This window comes from Cibotium barometz, chromosome 52, assembly GCF_041138505.1.
Source record: "Cibotium barometz isolate CiBa-2024 chromosome 52, ASM4113850v1, whole genome shotgun sequence".
NCBI lineage: Eukaryota > Viridiplantae > Streptophyta > Polypodiopsida > Cyatheales > Cibotiaceae > Cibotium > Cibotium barometz.
In genome coordinates this window covers 21,727,199-21,747,974 of record NC_141097.1, presented here as the reverse complement: position 1 = coordinate 21,747,974, position 20,776 = coordinate 21,727,199, and positions in this window count along the sequence as shown.

Here is a 20,776-nt window from a genome sequence, read left to right as displayed (position 1 = left end):
TAGATGTGGTGGAAGAACTATCCTTATAGGCAAGAACTATCCTTATAGGCAAGGAAAAAGGCAACTGGGTGGAGTTAAGAAGGGATACGTACTTTAGTTTGCAATATATTTCTTCCTCCTCTAGAATTGTCAGGGTGTTCTTTAGTCAACAAGAATCTTGGGTTCCTCACACCTTGAGGGTATCTATTGTTGACTGCAGATCTGCTCTATCTGATCATATGCCTTTGAAATGGTGTTGGACTGGCAATGATGGGGATAAGCTTGATCTTTCCCAATATCCTACAAGGAATCTGAGAGTAAATAATCTTCTATCTCATAATGTACAACTTTTATAGTGCCATTTCATGACACTTATTAATGTCCTCAATTGGAGGAGCATACTTGTCAATCCAAAATGGGATTAACATCCCCCCCTTCCTGATATAGGTTCCCAAAACTTATATACATTTGGCCCTTATTCACACTTGGGTGCCCAAAACTTACTTAACTAGGCCTTATTCACACTTGGGTGCCTGAAACTTACTTAACTAGGCCTTGGGTGGTCAATATCTCATAATGTACAACTTTTATAGTGCCGTTTCATGACACTTATTAATGTCCTCAATTGGAGGAGCATACTTGTCAATCCAAAATGGGATTAACATCCCCCCCTTCCTGATATAGGTTCTATCCTCATAACCCGAGGTCTAAAGACCTGGTCACCAGACTCATGTCGGTAGAAATTCCTTTGTGTGATTGAAGCTTATTGAGGGTGCGTCTAAAGGCTAAGTGGGAGCATCAGAATCCTGTGTCCACCATGTCTTCAAACGTGACATGCATGTAAGCTAGAAGACACCTTAGACGATGGTAATATAACATCATGCCTCAATCAAATGGGCCTTGATTCATGTCAAACTGTAGGTGTTCATCTTCATAGCCATCATAGGGCTCTTTAGGTTGATCAATCAGGACCACCAGCAATTTCAAAAATCAAACACTTGCCCACGATTGCTAGGTCCGGGATACGTCGCCATGCTTTCCTTTGCTCCCGGTATGTCTGGAAAAGTTGTTGGCATGAAGACCGAGAAATTGTAACAGACATGGGAGTCACACCACTTGGCCTCTTGAAACTCCAGTGGAGTCCATCTTCTCTTAAGGGGCATGTACAATGGGTCAACCCGCTGAGTTGGTGGCGTGCACATATAAACTTGGCTATACTCTGGAATTGTTAAGTACTCTTTATGCCAGTTTGGCTATATTCCAAAATCCTCTAGTTTGGACTGTCTCATCTGTGACAATTATGGCATAGCCGCCTCTTATGTGTACGAGGTGAGCCTTTCTCCACATGTGAAAGAAATAGCTGATCATGAAAGTGACAATCCTAACATTCTTTTTGGACATGTTCCTTAATTTCTTTTAATGGCTATAATCTGCGTTCAAAGTGTGTTTCTCCTTTGACTTATTTAAGTGTGGTCTATGCTTAATTTCTTAAGCCTAAGACAAATTCTATCATAGGTCAGTTGATTGGTTTGTTTTGGTGGATTTTATTGGATGTTTTTCAAGTTTTATATGGACTCATCAGGTTCTGCCTAGATCACTTGTGTCTACGGGTTTTTTAACGAGTGTTACGCACATGTGTTTCACTTGCTTACTTTGGAGTTTTGCTTGAATGACATCACGTTCATATACTCCAGATTGATGAGTTGGCCACCAATTTTAATGCTTCTTTTGGCATGATTAATGACCATTAGATGGCATGCATTGATTGTTATGATCAACTATGGTTTTCATGGATTCGAGCTTCTATGCTTTTATCCATGGTTTTATAAGGATCTTTTGATCTTTTGGATAATATCATGTGCTTTGAAGGTAGCATTTGGCTTCGTTTTTTGCACTTAATTTTGGAGTATATTTCTTGTACTCTTGTACATATTCCAACTCGGATACCTAGTCGCTTATGTATCTAGGTGAGTTATTTTTCTACCCTAACTTTATTGTGTTTTGGGTAGTTATCATTTGAAAGGCGCCAATAATTCAAATTCTTTTTTAATGATGTACTCGGAAAGAGTTATTCCTTGATGTAGTCTCAGGTATATAGAGACAGATTTTAGTATGTGAAAGTCTGGGATAAGGCCACTTATTCCTTTTATACAGGATTTTATTCATATTTCCTAGACAGCATACTAGGGAGTTTCAAATTGGTAAGGTATGTATGGGTGGTATCATGATGGTATGGGACGCTATAGTGATTCCTCACATATATTATCTTATGGGATAATTTGGGCTCAAGATTGTTGCTTTGCTTACATCACTTGGCATGTTGACCTCAACATTCAAAGACAATCTTATTTTTTGAATTCACTAGAAGTTATATTGTAGGCATTCTCTCTAGATAAAGTTCTTTTATCTATAGAAGTTGACCTCAACATTCAAAGACAATCTTATTTTTTGAATTCACTAGAAGTTATAGTGTAGGCATTATCTCTAGATAAAGTTCTTTTATCTATAGCCTGCATGTATTGATGAGTGTAATCTCGTTGGCATTTTCACTTGTTGAAATCTCTTTCTTTAGAGTTCAACAAGTTTATCTTGTTGTGTTCGGATTAAGGAAATTTGGATTTTTCCTTTGTTGGCATTTCTTTCTCTAGTTCCATACTTTAGGTAATTTATACAGTCAACCTGATGGTTTACGGATGGACATATGTGACTCATCGAGACGTTGATGACTCTTTATGTTGATATGGGTAACTCGGGACGTCGATAATTCCATGAGCAAATGTGGGGTACATCGGGACTTTATCTCCTAGATATTGTGGTCCATTTCGATTTATACATCGGATTGGCACGGTTGCATATGAATTTAAACTGTCTCCACATGTTAGAGTTCATCCAGTCTTTTATATCAATAGATTGAAAGGGAAACTGGGAGTTGGGGATAACACAGTTACTCCTCAAGAACTCGTTGTCGAGAATTATCCTATGTTCCACATGAACCTGATAAGGTACTTGAATTCAGGGAAAGGAAACTTTGTAGTTGACTAATCCCTAAGGTTAAATTTAGGTGGAAAGATAGGGAAATAGAGGATTCGACTTGGGAGTCGGTTGAGATTGTTCAGCATAGTTCTCCTTCTTTTCATTGCAAGAGTGCAATGTTTTGAGAGAGGGGAAGTATGTTATATGCACATTATGTGTGCATATACTAGGAGGCTAGGCATGGGAACAAGTGGAGCATGGGTTAGGACTAACCTTAAGGGTTAAGGTTAGGGTCAGGCATCCAAGGGTCACACATGGGAAATGGAGAGTCAAGAGTCACTTGAGGACCCTCCTATATATAATAGGGGCATGGGGCACACTCAAGGGGCATGGGGCACACTCAAGGGGGCGATGGCATCTTGATGTTATCTTGAGGCTTAGGCTATGGTCTCTTGATGTTATCTTGAGGCTAGGTTATGTTATGCTCTCTTGTGTAGAGGATCATAACTACTCACCTACCATTTCACACTATAGCTACATGCTACTGGATTGGAGTTATACCTCTTGATGGTATGGGACATCAAGATAAAGGTATGATGTACTTCAGTATAATTCATGTGTGCATCCCTTGGGCCCAGGTGGTCGGGTGGATGAGTTTATGCATGATTTATGCATGTTTTTGCATAACAATTATCTAGAGAGATCTTAGGGTTTTAACAATGGGGCATGAGGATAGGGATTAGGAGTTTACTCGTGACATTAGAATATACGGGGTAAGTGGAGATTGAAGATGAAGACGAGACTTCTTCCTAACCATGACCTATGCTAGGGGGGTGGGCTAGGCTTGTGAGATTTCATAAACTCTTATAGGTCAGGGATATCCTTAGGATTTATGGTAGGATATTTAATATGGGTGGCATTAAAATTATAGTGTACATTGGTTAACATGGAGATTCTAAGTGTTTGTAGATATTAGAGTATAGTTTTAGAATTCCAAAAGGACAATATAAGGTAGAGTCACATAAGTTAAGATGTTGGTGAGTATTGTAAACTTCGAGCCACCCATGGCTTATAATCCATTGATAGCTATTTGCTACCACCTCGTAGTTGGCCGGTGTCTCGTGAATGTCATCTGGAACAAATAGGTTTGATTTTTTGACACTATTGTCTTGAATGTTAGAATTTTGGAGTACCCACCAACTACGAAGGTTTAACACAATAGGATGTAATGGGTAAAAGAAGATATCTTGTGGATTAGTCAAGACTATGTCCCCCCATAAAATTACCATTATAATTGTAGGGTCAACATCGCGTTCAGTATTCTACTTAATGAGGGTTAGTTCACCTAGGCCTAGGTCTTCAGGTAGATTTATATCGTATTGAAGTAAAGAGAGGGTTAGTGTACACAAAAATAGAGTAAGAGTTTGAGGAGGGGCCCGAGGAGTTATTGGCAAACTGACCCAACTTTGAGGCACACTCAAGTAGTAGGCGTAGGTCATCTGTAGGCTCCGACCGTTGACTTTGGTCTTGTATCGCCAACAATTGGTGTTCCAACTCTTGTAGACGAGAGTCATTGTTGCTGAGGAAGTTTGATATTGCAGTTTCACGAACCATCCTTGCAGCATCCAATTCCTTGAATCTGTGGGTTGCTTCCTCTTGGGCTAGCCTGGCTGTTGCTTTGCTTTCTTGAGCTTCTATGATTCTTTGAAGCCTTTCAGTAGCTAGCCTCTAACTGTCTTGTAACTGCTGCGTGATTTGTGCCATTGCTTTTTGGTGTGCTAATACCATCCTTTGCATTTCGACTTGATTGGCACTGATGGCATCATTAAGTGCTCTTACTTTCTCTGCATGTACCTTGTTTGATTGTTCTCTCTCTTACTGTAAGTGAGTGGCTTTTTCCTCTACTGCTTTCAAATTGGTAGATAGTTGTTGGATCTGTCGTTTTTGTAGCTCCTCTTCTTTGGCCATGGAATTGTGCCTAGAGTTCTTGTACTTGCTGGGCATGAAGGGTTGTGGGCTCGTTGGTGTGGGTGACCTCCTTTTGGAGTTTCTCTTTAAACTTTGCCTTAAGGTCTGTATTTTCTTTGATCCTCTGAACAATGGTTTGGCTAAGGACCACATTATTGCTCTCCAATGCCTTGTATATGGTCTCTTGCACCTCTGTGGCCTTCAAAACTTTCATTATGACATCCCGATGCATGGCCTCTACTGCTACACCAAGTGGTCCTTTAAGGTCCGCACTTGTGTGTTTGACTCCTTAACCTGCTTCCAAAGGGCAACGTTATGATCATGCAACATGTGTGTTGTGAGGAGGTGGCAATGCCAAACATTATCAGTCTGCACGCTTTCTCTGTAGCTTCATCTGAGATATTCCCGTACTCTTCCCCATTGGAGTTATAAGAACTCTTCTTCAACATAGTGTCTAGAGGCATTTTATCGAATGTGTGGGCGTAGACTTTGACTGCTGGTGGAAGCTACAGAGCATCATGGATGAGTTCTTCTATGATCAAGAGTTGCTCTGTTGTGCCGTCGTCCTTCTTGATGGTGCCACACTTGGTGCCTTTTTCATAAGTCTTGATATATTCAACACAGAGCTCCGTGTTGATGTTCCTTGGGAGTATCTGCGCCATTCTCCCTAGGTCCACTTTCTCTAGCTTCTCCTTGACCTCTACCTCTTCTAGGATTTGGAGGCACTCTAGGTTGTGTGGTAATGCAGTGCGACCTTTCCATGGCTCGTAAGGATTTCCTTGCTGATGATGGCCCCATGGAAGGCTTAGGCATATGGGCCCAAGTAATTCAGTTTTAGTACCCACAGTGGTTTCTTCTTCTGACTTGTTGGGGAGCCTGTAGCGCTGGCTTGGGTGGCTGCTGGGGTCTCTACGGCTTCTATTTCTGAGGCCGACATCTATACATAAAAAGTACATCAGTCTCTAGACTGGTGGGGTAGGTACCATTTTTTTTGGGTATTAATGGTAAACCGGTTAGTTGAGATGAGAAGTATGTTAGTGTAGGAGAAATAACAAGGTGTGCTAACTACAGGCAAATGTTATGGCATGAAGGTGTTTGTTCACTTTGTTTTATTGGGAATTCTTAACGGGATGGGGTTTGCAAATGATTGCATTTTTTATATTTGTGAGAGCATTTTTTTGGGATGTTTGTTCACTTTGTTTTTGGCAATCATAAGTAATGTTACATGTGATTTGTGTTAGTGGGGATGCTAAGAGATGTTAATAACGAGAGAGAAGAGAGGGAAGGATCCGGAGGAACGTAGACTTAATCATTAGAACGAGATGGCAATTCTCAGGTCCTCATTTGATTCATTGAAGCAACATTGATCATTTGAAGAAATTGGCCTTCGATGATGTCCCTTTGTGTGGCAGGATTCTTGTCAAATGTTGTTGAGTACGACCAGCTCTTCTACCCATGTGCTTTTTATGTTTTTATGTATATTTAAGTGCTCTTATGAAGCAGATATACATGAAGTACAAGAATTGAGTCATATAGACTCTTATTGAACTGCTCTGTGTTCAAGTAGCCACTTGGTGAGGATTGAAAGAATTACGTCAACTTGTGAGGCTAATATAGATATCTTTACTAAGGATTGAAGATCATTGATTTGTGAAGATGGTGGCGTCATTTGGAGAGGTTTGTAAGTTGAAGGAAAATTCCAGGTAATGGGTTGTACCATTGACCAGGCTTTTTAACCCCATCTAGAGATGTACCTGGAAGTTGTCGAATGGTGAGGCTTTGGTGCAAATGTTCTCCTATGCATGAGTATGGATATGTACTCATCTCATGAAGCAACTTCGACATTAATTTAGCCAAAAGAGTAGTAAGCAATAAGCTTGACAAATATATAATAGCTATTGAAGATCGTTGGGAAAGTATTAGTGTGTGAGATGGCTTAATCCGCGATGTGGATTATTTGATTTTTATGCATAGAAAGATGTATAAAGGAATTATTTTTATTTCAAAAGTGTTATTCCCATTAAATTTGATTTTTATGCATAGAAAGATGCATAAAGGATTTATTTTTATTTCAAAAGTGTTATTCTCATTAAATTTGATTTTTGTGCATAGAAAGATGCATAAAGGAATTATTTTTATTTCAAAAGTGTTATTCCCATTAAATTTGATTTTTATGCATAGAAAGATGCATTAAGGAATTATTTTTATTTCAAAAGTGTTATTCCCATTAAATTTGATTTTTATGCATAGAAAGATGTATAAAGGAATTATTTTTATTTTAAAAGTGTTATTCCTATTAAATTTGATTTTATGCATAAATAGATGCATAAAAGGATTTTTTATAAGTGTTATTGCCATTGAAGTTGATTTTTATGCATAAATAGATGCATAAAGAATTTTTATATCAAAATTAGAATTCTCTTAAATTCTATGTTTAAATTCTATGAGTATTTGATAAATGAATAATTAAATACTCTAAGAGAGAAATTTCTATCGTTTTATATTCACACGGATTGTAAAAAGAGAATTCAAGAAATCTATTGAGATCGAAATATTCAGATAAATGATTAATCTATTCCTCATTGGAATTCATAAACTTTAGAAATCAGATAAGTGAATATTCAAAGAAAAAAATTCAGTAAAATAGTAACTGAATTATCAAACCTTTTCGAGAAAGATAGTTTAGGAAGAATCTTATCCGATTCGAACCTTGAATCAGACTATGACCAAGACCAAACTCTTTCGTTAGTTTCGAGGAAAGAAGGAGTGACCAGTTTAGAAAAATACACTCAAAACTCCCGCCAAATCTGAAACTAAGTTTGAGACCCTTCGAATTGATCTGTGGAGTAAGGTTATAGAATTCGAGGAATTCTGGTATGAAATTCAAAATTTCGATCAAGAAGTTTTGGGGATACTAATTCAAGAAATACTTCTTGTATTCAAAAGAAAATCAAACTGAAAACTTGCATAGAAATGAGATGTGATGAGATGCGATGAGAAGTTTTGGGGATACAAATTCAAGAAATACTCCTTGTATTCAAAAGAAAATCAAACTGAAAACTTGCATAGAAATGAGATGTGATGAGATGCGATGTGAATCAGATAGATGTGAATGAATGGATGGATGTAATGTGATGTGAATAGATGTGATGAGATGTGTTGGGATAGATGTGATGAGATGTGATGTGAATCAGATAGATGTGAATGAATGGATGGATATGAATGTGTATGTGAATGGATGGATGTGAATGTGTATGTGAAGAATGGATGTGGATGTGCATGTGAAGAATGGATGTGTATGTGCATGTGAAGAATGGATGTGGATGAGTATGTGAAAGAATGGATGTGGATGTATGTGAAAGAATGGATGTGGAGGTGTATGTGAAAGAATGTGATGTGACATGAATATATGTGGATGTGAAGTGATAAATATGAATGTATGGATAGATGTGAGTAGTCGTACATGTGAACGATTGGATGGATTTAAATGAATGAGATGAGATGTGTATGAATGAGATATGATGTGGATAGAAGTGATGTGATATAATGTGGATAAAATGTATGTGATGGGATGGTGATAGAATGTATGTGATGGGATGGTGATGAGAATGAATGTGATGGATATGAATGAATGAGATGTCATGTCATGTGAATCAGGATATGTGAGTGAATGAGATGTGATGTAAATTGGGATAGATGTGAATGGATGATATGTGATGTGAATGTATATGATGTGATGAGATGTGGATATGAGTAGATGCAAGTGGATGAGATCTGATGTGGATAAATGAGGAAAGATATGATGAGATAGAAAATGATGTGATGAGAATAGGAATACATATGAAATAAATGAGGATTGATGTGGAACAATGTGGAAAGACGAGAGTTCATTATAGAAACTGTATTTATGACCTGTTTTTAAATGACTGTTTTATGTCAAAAATGTTGGGGAAGCATTTTGACCGTCTTGTGAATGAGGTCATAGAGACCTAACTGATAAAATTGCAACAGCTGACGGAGAGTCAACGGAGGATGTCTCGCGTAGCAAGGTCGGCCGAGGTCTTGACCAACCTCGCGATTTAAATGGTGAGCTTCCGGTACGGTGGATGAGGGAATAAGGAAGCGGCCTATGAGTGAAGCGCTAGGTGACTTGTGAAGGATCCTAGAGGGTGCTGACCATACGGTGCTCGGGCTCTAGGTCGCCGAAGATACCCACACATACGTCATGGAAGATATTGGAACAAGGAGTAAGAGTTGTTTTCTGAATTCAAGCTTGGATCTGGTTGATTGACCTTGCTGGTCCTCAACGGATGAGTCCATGGCTCTTTTATATAGATCTGTTGGTTGATCTTGCTCATCTTCAATGGAGATTCCATTGTGATTTTTATAAGTGAATATATTGCCGGGTATTATGAGCTAGGAACTATTGAAAAGGCCCCTAAGTGGACAGGTGGTGAGCGTTCTGGTTGCCAATGATGCCATAGGCACATCGATGAAGAAAAAAATTGAAAATTAGGATTCAATCAGATATTTTGGAGGATTATGATCAGTGATGCTATAGTTTCATTAAATGATTGTTTTAAAGACAGCTGAATCTGTGATAAAGGCAATTTCATATTGGGTATGTAAGTGGTGTGACTAGTTTAAAGTTTGCATGAAAATCCGGCTAGGGTGCCTGGGAAATCTTTTCCCTGGTACCTAGGACAAAACCTAACCAAATTCTTAAATGGATCCCATCACTATAGTGGTTGGGTGGTTGGCTAACCCGCGAGACTGGATGGGGTTAGGTTGGATTAATGGATCCCTAAAATGAAACTCAATTCTGTTATGGTACGATAGATGAAGTAAATCCCGGATAAAATTTGTTCTATGGAAAAGAATCAACGGCTGTGCCTCTCAATGAGGAAAAAAGCGTTGGTCTCTATGATCCAAGTGCAAGTCTTTTCCTTGATTTGACTATGGGACTTACGGGTTCTATCAGATCAGTTCAATTAGTTACGGCTCTTGACCACGTTAGAGTAAAAATGTCCTGGTGGAATCGCCCGTGCTTTCCAGGCGAGGAAAGTTTTTCCGGGTTCGGTTTTGGAAGAACCGATGGATTAGTCTCTTGTCCAAATATCCGTGTGGTGGGCGAGGCCCCGAGTGAGGGACCCTGCCCCACGCAAGAAGTGCTACTTCCGCTGCTCCTAGCACCCCTGGATTCGTTGTGCGGTGGGGACAGGGATCTTGCAAGATCGAATTTTCTTTTGCGCTTTTGTATCTTGTGTCGCACATATGGGTGCTGTGGTTTGTGTGGTGGCTTTTGATGTGGATGCTTCTGCATCCTGTATAGCTTTTGGATCTTTTGTGTTTATGTCCCCTTTTGGGTTTATGTCCTCTACATGCTCCTTTTTCCTGTCTTTTAATTCAATCTTGGTTTTGATAGTTTGTAATCCCTTGTTTTTCTTGGCTTTAGAAGGTTTTGTTTTCTGTTTTGGGTTTTGTTTTAAAACATGTTCTTCTACCCATGTTGAGGTATTGTCTTTCGCATTCCCTTTGATTGTTTCTCGTGCCTTGGCTTGTAAATGTGTAAGCTCATTCAAGGGTACGGTGGACAATTGCCCGTTTTGTACACTTAAGATGTTAAGAGTTGTATTTCATGAGACAAATTAGGAGGCGTCTCATCACTTTGTGTTGATTTCTCCTGGAAATTTATCTTTATCCTTATTCCCTTAATATTAGTTGAAGACTTAGCATCTTGTTGTCATGTTAATTTATCAAATGGCACGTACAAAGAAGATAACAAGGAGATCAACTTCGAATGTCAAATTGTTAAGAAGGTGGCCTCTAGAAAAATCATGTCAAGATTGCAGATAATGAAATCTCTTAGGTACCAACAACATAGATGCATCCTCCAAGAGCTCAAAAGGGTGTAGAGACACATACAAAGTGCAGTTTCAAAGCTGCCATTCCAACGTGTAATGATATTGATATACAAAAGTTATAACATCAGTATGTCATGGCAGGCCTCTATCCTTGGTTGTTTGTAGGAGGCTTTGGAAGATTTTATGATTAAGTTTTTTTCAGGATAGTTATGTTATTATTGCTCATGCCCATAGAGTCACATTGTTGCTCAGGTTCAAATATGACAAGACACTTGAGCCAATATAGCTTACCGACACCACAAGAATGCAAGGTATACTTGAAGTGCCTCCTTCGAAGGAAAAGGTTAAGATGACAGGTGTCACAAAGGTCTCACATTCTCGTGACACATGCCTCAACACCCAAAGGATACAAAATGAGGATTTGCATTCAGTCATTCAGGCAAGGGAAGTTCGTGAAGCTATTTGCAAGAGAAATTCAAGAATCCAATGTTAGGGTGCTTAGGTATTTGTCACCTACATTTGATGTTCGTCTTCCTGTTGAAGGTAGTCTATAATACTTCCCTTTCGAGGAGGAGGAGATTCAGATTCTTTCCAAATGAGCTCAAGGAGGTCAATGGAGTTATTATAGTTTTTCTTAGGTTTGCTACATCCTTTTCATCATCTTGATTGTAAGGTGTTTTTCTTGTCCAACTAAGTACTTTAATGTTATCTCTTCTATTGCAAGCAGCCTGATTTTATCAGATCTCTCATGGGACATGCAAAACCATGTATATCTCCTTGACTCCCTTATCTCCTCGATTCTTGTTTAAGAGGAGACTTCTCTCGTCGTGGATGTATGTCCATGGTTTTCAAATGTAGATTTAGACTGACTGGAGGTCATTATAATGGATACCATCAAAAGTAAGTGTCATGCATTTGCTTTCCTTTTTCTCTTCCCTCGTCTGCAACATAACCCAACTGCCAATAGAGATGGTGGTAGGAATCCACCTTTGATTATCCACTTCAAAACTATTGTATATTTTAATAGCTCTAATATAGGAGCTCGGGCACCTAGGTCGTGTGGTTGCCATAGGAAAAGAGAAGGGATAAGAAAATGCAAGAGGAGAGCTAAAAAATGAGAGGGAAGAAGATAACCTCCAAAACGTGCGAAAGTAAATGAGCTGACAATAACCATAGCGTTCATATGAATTAAGAAGTTACTGACAACATACAGTTTGGTCTAAGTATTTTATTTGGCGATTCTTATTTCTTTATTAATAATAAATCCTTATAAAGAATACATGAAATATATCTAAATAGAAAAAGTTTTGTTACAGTGGCTTTCTTTCTATTGTTCCAAACCCTTTCTCTCTCTAGAGAAAAAAGGCTTGAAATTGAGTCCAAAATAAGACTAATGCCTCTCTAGAGATAGTGCCACACACCATATCTCTTCCTTACCTTTGAGGAGCCCCCATTTAGTAGAGAGTAGAGCACTCTGGCCTCTCAGGCCAATGGTTCATATGCAGGCAGATGGGACATCTCACTAGAGCTTATCCTTGTTGTCGTCAGTCCAAGAGACTGCCCCAATGTGTCCCCCTTCATCCTGGCTCAGATCCTCCTTAAGGGGTTGGGAGGGAAGCTGGCCCTCAAGAAACATAGCACTTGGATCCGACCACAACCCAAGATTGATGCTGGAGAATGGTAGACCATTGGCCTGTGAGGATGGAGCCGCTGACCTTGAGAACTGTGAGCAATGCAACTGAGCATGCCAAGTTGGTAGAGTACAAAGCATAGGAGGATATGGTTTCATCAAAGAACCATTTCGAGCATTTATCATAGAAAATACCCACTATGATGGCAATGGAACACCTCCCAATCACCTTGAGGATCCCACCTCCCCCCCCCCCCCCCGGTTTGGAGGCCTTCACCTCGCCAAGATTCCTCTTCACGTTTCTAGATTCTAATGAGGCTTGCTGGCCCTACCAAGCCTTTGGTAGGCCCTTCCTCACACCCTTCCTCTATGGAGGATTCCTCCCTTATGCTTCCCTCTCCCTCCTTGACATCTTTCGTGCCCCCCTCTGCCTCCCCCTCCCTCACCCCCTCCTCATCACCCCCTACCTTGTCTCCTTTGGAGCCCACTCTCCCCCCTCCCTCCACCTCTCCTAAGCATTCCTCCACCCTCTAGCAGTGCCAGACCTGGCATGGAGGCAACCGACAAGTTTAGTCTGTCTTGCTTAATTCATTACTTCTCAAAGCTAGTAGAGATTACAATTGCCGCTTCCCCGATGAGGTCTCTCTCACTAGAGTCGCCAAGTGGCCCCCAGGATCCTGTGATAGCCAGTGGATTACAATTTCTTCTAATGTCTCCCTATCAAAGGAAATTATATTTTTGAGGAGATAATGGCTCCCATTCTGATTTATGTGGTGTTTCATTACTCTAGGCCATATACACCAGAGGGTGGCACGATGATCTTCTCCTTCCCCTTGAGTGTAGCCTCGGGGACGGATTGGGACTCGGAGTTAGTGTCTGCCACCATCCAGGGGCAGGCAATGGAGCTTTCTCATCATCTACATGATCTGCATATCATCGACGTGCTTACCCATCTTTGTCCCTTGGCTCAGATGAAGTTGGGAGGCTCAGGCCATAGAGATCGGGATGGGGAGATGGTGTCCTCTAGCTTGGTGGTGCTACTCTTTGTGTTCATATCTCAGTAGTAGTACCCCTTCCCCCCTCCTATAAATACCTGCATTGGGATAGGTGGATCTTAGATTATGCTTAATCTTGCGCTCGGACAAAGTGGCATCACATGGAGGATAGGATCCATGCCCACCTGGTGTGCCTAGGCTTGATTGTGACTACTCCCCATCAAAACCCACACCCAAGATTCTTCAAGTAGGGGGCAGTTCCGATAGTTCCACTTCCCACAAAGATTGATATGTGGATTGCCTCATGGAACATCCAGGGTTTGGGGGGATCTCCTTATTTTCAGAGGTACGATGTTCTTAGAGGACCCATTAATATTCTCTTCCTCTAGTAGCACCATCTTTCCGAGGGGTGTACCCATCCTACGGGAAGATTTTACTAGGCATAAGTCACACTTTTTTGTCTCCCTCTTTTGGCCCCCTCTGGGATGTAGGGGGAGTTTTTATTTCTATCATTTTGAGATGAGCAACTCTTGTAGGTAGTATTTGGCTCAAGCATCATTGACACTGGTCGGCGGGCTCAGTGGGTTACCATAAAGATTGGTGAGGATTGTGTGGGCTTCCTAAATGTATATGCTCTGAAGGCCACTATAGGCAGAGCCACCTTATGGGGAGTATAGTTTGTTAGTCGCTTCCTTGGTTCTTTTGGTGCATGGATGGGGACTTTAACATGATAGAGTCAATAGAGGATAGACTCGGAGGAGGCATGGCTACACTTTCTGGCTCAAAGGACTCTACTTGGGAGGAGTTGATCCTAGCAATTAGGAGACAAGACCCTTGGCACTTGCCAGATTTTAGGTACAGCCCCAAGTGTGTGCTTCTCAAGGTTTGACAGGAGCACTGGCCCCAATCTTTCTCACCTCGATAGATTCTATGTGGATGAGTGAGCTTGCAATCATGGGGGCATGATTAGTATCTTGGCAGGTACTACTTTCTTTGATCATGCTCCAGTTATTTTGTTCTTAGAGAACTGGAGCACTAGGATCCCGGATAGCCTCATACAGGACTTTAAGATATGCAGTAGGATAGAGAAAATATGGGAGGGGCTGGATTTTCTCTCAGGTTCTTGCCCGTAGGCACCTTCTTGGATGCAAGCCTTGGCGAGATTAGCAGTTTACTATAGGAGGAAACACATAGCAGATTGGTTAGATTTCGTGAGTAGGAGAGGAACATTCATCGGGGTTTTGCTTCTCTCATGACTTTAGGAGAGTTTCATAGATAGCCTGTGGATTGAGGGTCAGCCCATTTATAGAGCTCAGATCCATAGAGGAGAGGAGGGTGGAGTACAGATAATACCAAGCTAAAGCTTCCTTCTAGACTAAGCCAGAGATAGTCATTGGTGATTTCTTTGAGATTGGCAGCCCCCCCCATAGGCGGAGAGATGATATTCACTATAGGCTACGAGGCTAGGATGTATCCATCAATTCTAGCCCCCCATGTGAGAGCCATAGCCATAGATTTTTTTAGATCCCTTCTCCATGGGTGCCCCATTATCCTCACAAGTGGTGGATGCACACTACAAGAGACGATCTTTTGGCACGCGAGAGAGGTGGTTCCCCCTACGCTCTAAACCTTCCTATTGACTCCTTTCACTCAGCTGAGGAGGAGTTGGTGAAGGCCTTGATGGCTCTTCCTAGGAGCAAATGCCGGAGTGAATGGGCTTCCAGTTTCCTTTTTTCTTTGTCACTGGAATCTCATGGAAGGTAACCTTTGAGTAGCCTTCAATGAGATTATGACCACAGGTGCCATGGCCAAAGAGACTTTTAGGGGTCTAGTTCACTTGATTCCTAAAGGAGGGTGGTGATGACACATTGGAGATTCGATAGTGGAGAGACCCATCACCCTCCTTGGGACCACCTACAAGATTTTGGCCAAGGCCATCAGCGAGACCAAAGACTTCAACCCTTTCTCCCCAATTCGATTCATGGTACTCATAAAGGTTTTGCTTAGGATCAAAGCATTCTGGACAACATCTTCACTTTTTGGGAGGTGGCAGATTCGGCCGGCCAGGATGATGCGGTAGCAGGATCTAATTATGCTCCTTTCTGGATTTCGAGAAATCCTATAAGAGTTGATTGGGAGGGCACGATGTACCAGATGTGTTTTTCAAAGGAGTAGATCTGTGGTGGTTCCAAACTATTTTCGGCCTCACACAGTCAGGTTTTCATTCAAGGAGCCAGAGGTGATAGATTTCCCCTTTCTCACTTAGTCCGATAGGGTTGTCCTCTAGCACCCTATCTCTTGATATTCGTCACCCGTTGAGGCCATGAGTAGTTTTCTCTTAGCTCAGGAGACTAGGCTCCAAGGATTGCATTTCCCATCCATACTTAGGAAAGGAGCTGCTACACTCAAAGTTTGCAGATGACACAATATCATCCTTATTAAAAGATGTGGGGAATCTTCAGAGATTTGTAAAGGCAATAGAGAACTTCTATCATGCATCAAGAGCCCCAACTTGGCGTCCAGTTAAGGCTTTCCAGTGGATCTCCGAGGGGAACTCTAGTCCATTATCTTGGATGCCAGGTGGGCATCGATATCTCCCCACAGCAGCTAGCCCCTCTTCTTCTGAGCATTTGGAAGAAGCTTCTAAACTGGAGTTTAGTGAGGCTTTCCTTAGCTGGTCAAGTGGTGGTAGCAAACTAGGTTCTTCTTGCCACCATGTGGTATATTACTTCATGTTGGGGCTTCTCCCACGCCTGCACATTGGTTAGGTGTTCAAAGATTGATCCGCAATTTTCTATGGGTGGGCCAATGGCCAAAGCTACCACTAGCCCTACCACCCATACTAAATGCTTTTTAATTTGCATATAACCTAGTGCCCATTTATCAAACCCAATATCGAGAGGTATGTATAGACCCTACCACCAATGACATACCCAACTCTGGTATTACCACCCTAACCTAGAACTACACTAGTATAACCATATTCGATAACTTTGCCAAAACGGACCCCGATATTGCAGAACAAGAGAGCTACAAGTCAGTATAATTCATATGGATATCCGGAACAACTCCCATCTAGAAACTATGCCTCTTTGTTTGAAGTTATGATGCAACAAAGAGTGAGAGACTTTATAACATGTCATATAGGAAACATGTTTTACAAGCACCTCTTCAATGTTTCCATTGTAAGGTCCCACACCAAGTACCCCAAATCCATCCTTGAATCCAATGCCAAACCCCAATATTGTTCCATATGGAGGCACATGTTACAAGTGTGGATTCGAACATGTTACATTGTGACAATCTCACCTCAGTGATGACCGGAGTATCAGCCACATCAATGAGCCTTAACTTGTTAAGCATAAAAGGAGGACTTATTCATGTTTTCCCCTTAATGCCATCACAAGGCTCGAGACCAAGACAAGGGAACTTGCCAACGAAACATCCGAGGAAGAAGAAAAGAGCTTCAACCTCGAAGCCAATAGCCAAAGAGCTTGAGGTGCAAGCCTCGAAGGTCTGAAAAAGCTAAAGGAATGGAACTAGATGTCTAAAAGAATAAAACTTAAAGAGCACGTGGAAATGCAATTCATGTTGGTTTATCAAGGGCAATAATATCATGACCATTAAAAGTGGCTCAGATGAAGCTGCCTCCCTCATGGGAGAGATGGGTGATCTCCCACTCGAACTAGGTTCCCAAAGAGAAGAAATCCATTGACTATACAAACCTTCCTAACAAGGATTACCCCAACCCTATGTTGGAGAATGAAACAAGTCTCAACGTTTATAAGCGAGGTGCAGGTAGAACTAGAGCTAGTATTTGAGCAGGTGGCCGAGTATGAACCATTGTGACCACGTTTGAGAGTATCCCTAACCCTAGTCAAGAGTCAATCATCATAAAACTAGTAATGGAACCTCAAAGCATGCAAAAGGCATAGACAAACCCATAACCATTCTTAAGAAGCTGCACATAAAGAGCTAGCTCTAAAGCCTTCGCCTCTAGAATCAATCCAACCAAATTTTGTGATGTAGCCTGGGAGGAGGACTCACTGGTGGGGGAAATGAAAGTTGGCCTTCCATCAGTCATCATAGTCACCATAAAAAAATTTCTGAATGTTAGGAATCCCATCAGAGGTACCACCTCCAAGGAAAGCATTAGTGCACATCCCCTACACAAATTGGCAAGTCCAAGCCCACCTTCAAGTGAGTAGGAGCCAAATGAGGGTGAATATTACACAAGGGACATAGCATGGTCAAGCTTGCCGATGGGAACACAACTAAACCTTTGGGCGTCCTTCAAGATGCAAATATTAAGACCTTCGGGCTAAGCTTCCACCACACATTCGTTTTGGTGATGGAATTTTAGAGAAGAGGGTCATATACCATGATCCTCGAAAGGCCTTACATGAGAGACGCAAGGTTGGTTCACGATTGGAAAACCAATCACATTTACATACGCAATGGAGCCAGTCCTTGAAAACATGGGGAAGACTCATCCCATGGGTTGAGGCATATCGCCAAGGAGTCTTGGAGCCTACTAACTCTGAGGATTAGATTCACGTTCTGGAAAACCATGGACACTCTTTCACAAAATCTTGGGACAAGGTTTTCACAATTGGACGGTGCTGAAATTGCATCTATGTTCGTGCTTAATGCATTTGAAATAGAACCGACGGTAGAACTCGTTTGCCTTAAGCCCAAGTTCCCCTTAAAATGCCACCTAGCTACATGGCCTGCCTTAGTTGACACCGAGGCTAGCCACAACGTGTTGTCTTGGGAGAGACATGAACCTCATGCCACCCTCCCCTCACACCATCAACAATAAAAATTACCACGGTAAATAATTCCTAATCTATGACCATCGCTTATTTTGAAGTTGAATTTTATATTGAAGCTAAACCTAGGTCTTCAAGTTTTATGTGACTCCTACAAGTATAATGAAAGAGAGCATCATCCTTGGGAGGGCATGAATTGTAACCACTTTTTGTGTAGTCAATTGGCAAAAAAGAACCACAACACTTAAACTTCCCCATGGAATGGTTACTATACTTGGTGTGGATGAGGTCACCCTGCACCTATCAACATCCCAATCTGTCCTCCCACAAGACATAACCTCAAGTAACCCCTAACACTCAACATTCCTCTTGCCTTGCTATGTTGATCACCCCCTGAAACCATTAAGGAGATCATAGCAACACAAAGATTACCCCATAAACTTCCAAGAACGTCACCAAGAAGGAGTGGGTACCCAAGAGTACCTTGGCTAGCCAAGGAAAGTAAGAGCCCAATTTGTTTGCCGTAGCGAGAAGCCTACCCATAGGTAGAGATATGCCAAGCAAGAGCCCCATGCAACAAAGTTTTACCCAACCCCCTGAGCCCCATTGGATCCCCCTCAAGATATTAGAAGCTCAAGGCTTCTACAAGACGGAAGCCCTTCTGTTTAGGTCCCAAAAACCTTGCGAGGATCACACTCCAATCTCCAAAGCTAAAGAGAGTTAGGCAACGGCCTTGAAATGCCAGTTTGATCCCATCCAGACATTCCATTAGGTCCCAACCAAGGTACTAGAAGGACAAGCTTTCCACAAAGGGAAGCCCTACATTTGGGTTCCAAATTCAAGAAAACCCATACCATAAGCCTCTACAACCACACCATCAAATGCCAGACCAAATATGGAGTGGAGACCAAAAGCCATGCCTCCTTATGCCAATCCCAACACTTAAGAAGGAATGGAGAATAGTGGGTGTTCTACCTTGACTTATGTGCCAACACCACCTTTAGAGAGTCCATGGATGCCAAGGAGCAAGAGACAATACCTTGCCCATGTGCACTGGCTTACTCATGTATGTTCCCATCAATGAAGAGCCACCCATGGTGTCCAACCCCAAATACCATGCACACACTTTCATGGCACTGCCAACCAACCCCAAGGCTCAAAAATATCACCACAGTACTCCCACAATACCCGTGTGTGCCATATGCAACACCAACTTGCAACCTGGAATTGGAAAAACAAAGCTCAATCAAGTGTGTTAATAAAGCCAGTAGTAGTGACATCATGGATGAGCAAGCGACTCCGCCTTCACTCAGTGAGGCCCCACAGGAAAAGTGACAATTTAAAACCCCGTTGTACATATCTAACATAGCACTTCCCATTAATTGAACATAAATATAGCTGGGAATGACAAAAAAAAAACTTTAAAGCCAAAACAACACTAAAAAACGACTAAAAATTCAAAATATGCACATGCACCTAGAGCACACAGTACATACACCCATACTCACCCGCATGTGCACCCACATACATACCTTACCCACAGCCCCCCTCTAAAATCTACCCCCTTAGGTCCTTTTAATTTTTCTCCCCCTTAGACGCTTTTAATTTATTCTTCTAAATTTTTGAACACGACATTTCCACATAAACAAAACCAAAGACCCCCAAAAAAATCTTGGAAAAAAAAGTGCCATGTCATCATTAGGCTCGTATGTGCTACATCATCAAGTAGGCTCATGTTACCATGTCATCACCTCCAAAAAAATCTTGAAAAAAAAGTTATGTTTCCATGTCTTCAAGTAGACTCACATTACAATGTCATCAAGCAAGCTCACTGTTACCATGTTATCACCCCTAAAAAATCTGGAAAAAAGTGCCATATTATCACATTGCCACATCATCACTTAGACTCACTCTTCCACATCATCACATTGCCTCACCTTGCTATGTCATCACAAAAAAGACTGCATCACAAAAAACTTAAAAACAAAAAATCTATTTCTTTCTTTCTTTATTATTATTGTTATTAGTATTATTATTTCCAAAATAGAAAAGGAGAAAGAAAGAGAGGGAAAGCAAAAGAGAAAGAAAGAAAGAGAAAAGAAGAGAGGAAGAGAGAAAGAGGGCGAGAGAGAGCAAGCATGAAAACCCCGCACAAGAAGGGAACCAAGAAAAGAACCTAAACATAAAGAAGAGCAAGCACCACAACCGAAGCCGACAAAAGCCCAAGAATCAATTGGGCTCCACATCTCTCTCCAAGGTGCAAAACATTCCTCCAACCTTGCTAAAATCAAGTGATGTAGAGATGGCGAGGCATTTAATGTAAAGCCGCATGCTAAGGTTAGCATTGTCCGATATCTGACATTTCACCTTGAAGCCATGTGCATGCTTCACTTCTTTTTGCCGACATCACCATGGATTGAAGAGCCACCAACGCTTCAAAAAGAGGCTCAAAAAGCACCCAGGGTCCATTTGGCCATGTCCGAGCCCCTAATCTACCATATACATGCCATATTGGCTGTTCGAAATTCTTCCATTCTCATGGACAACCCAACCTTATTCACACCCGCCTTATTGGCCAATCTCTCTACATAGTCA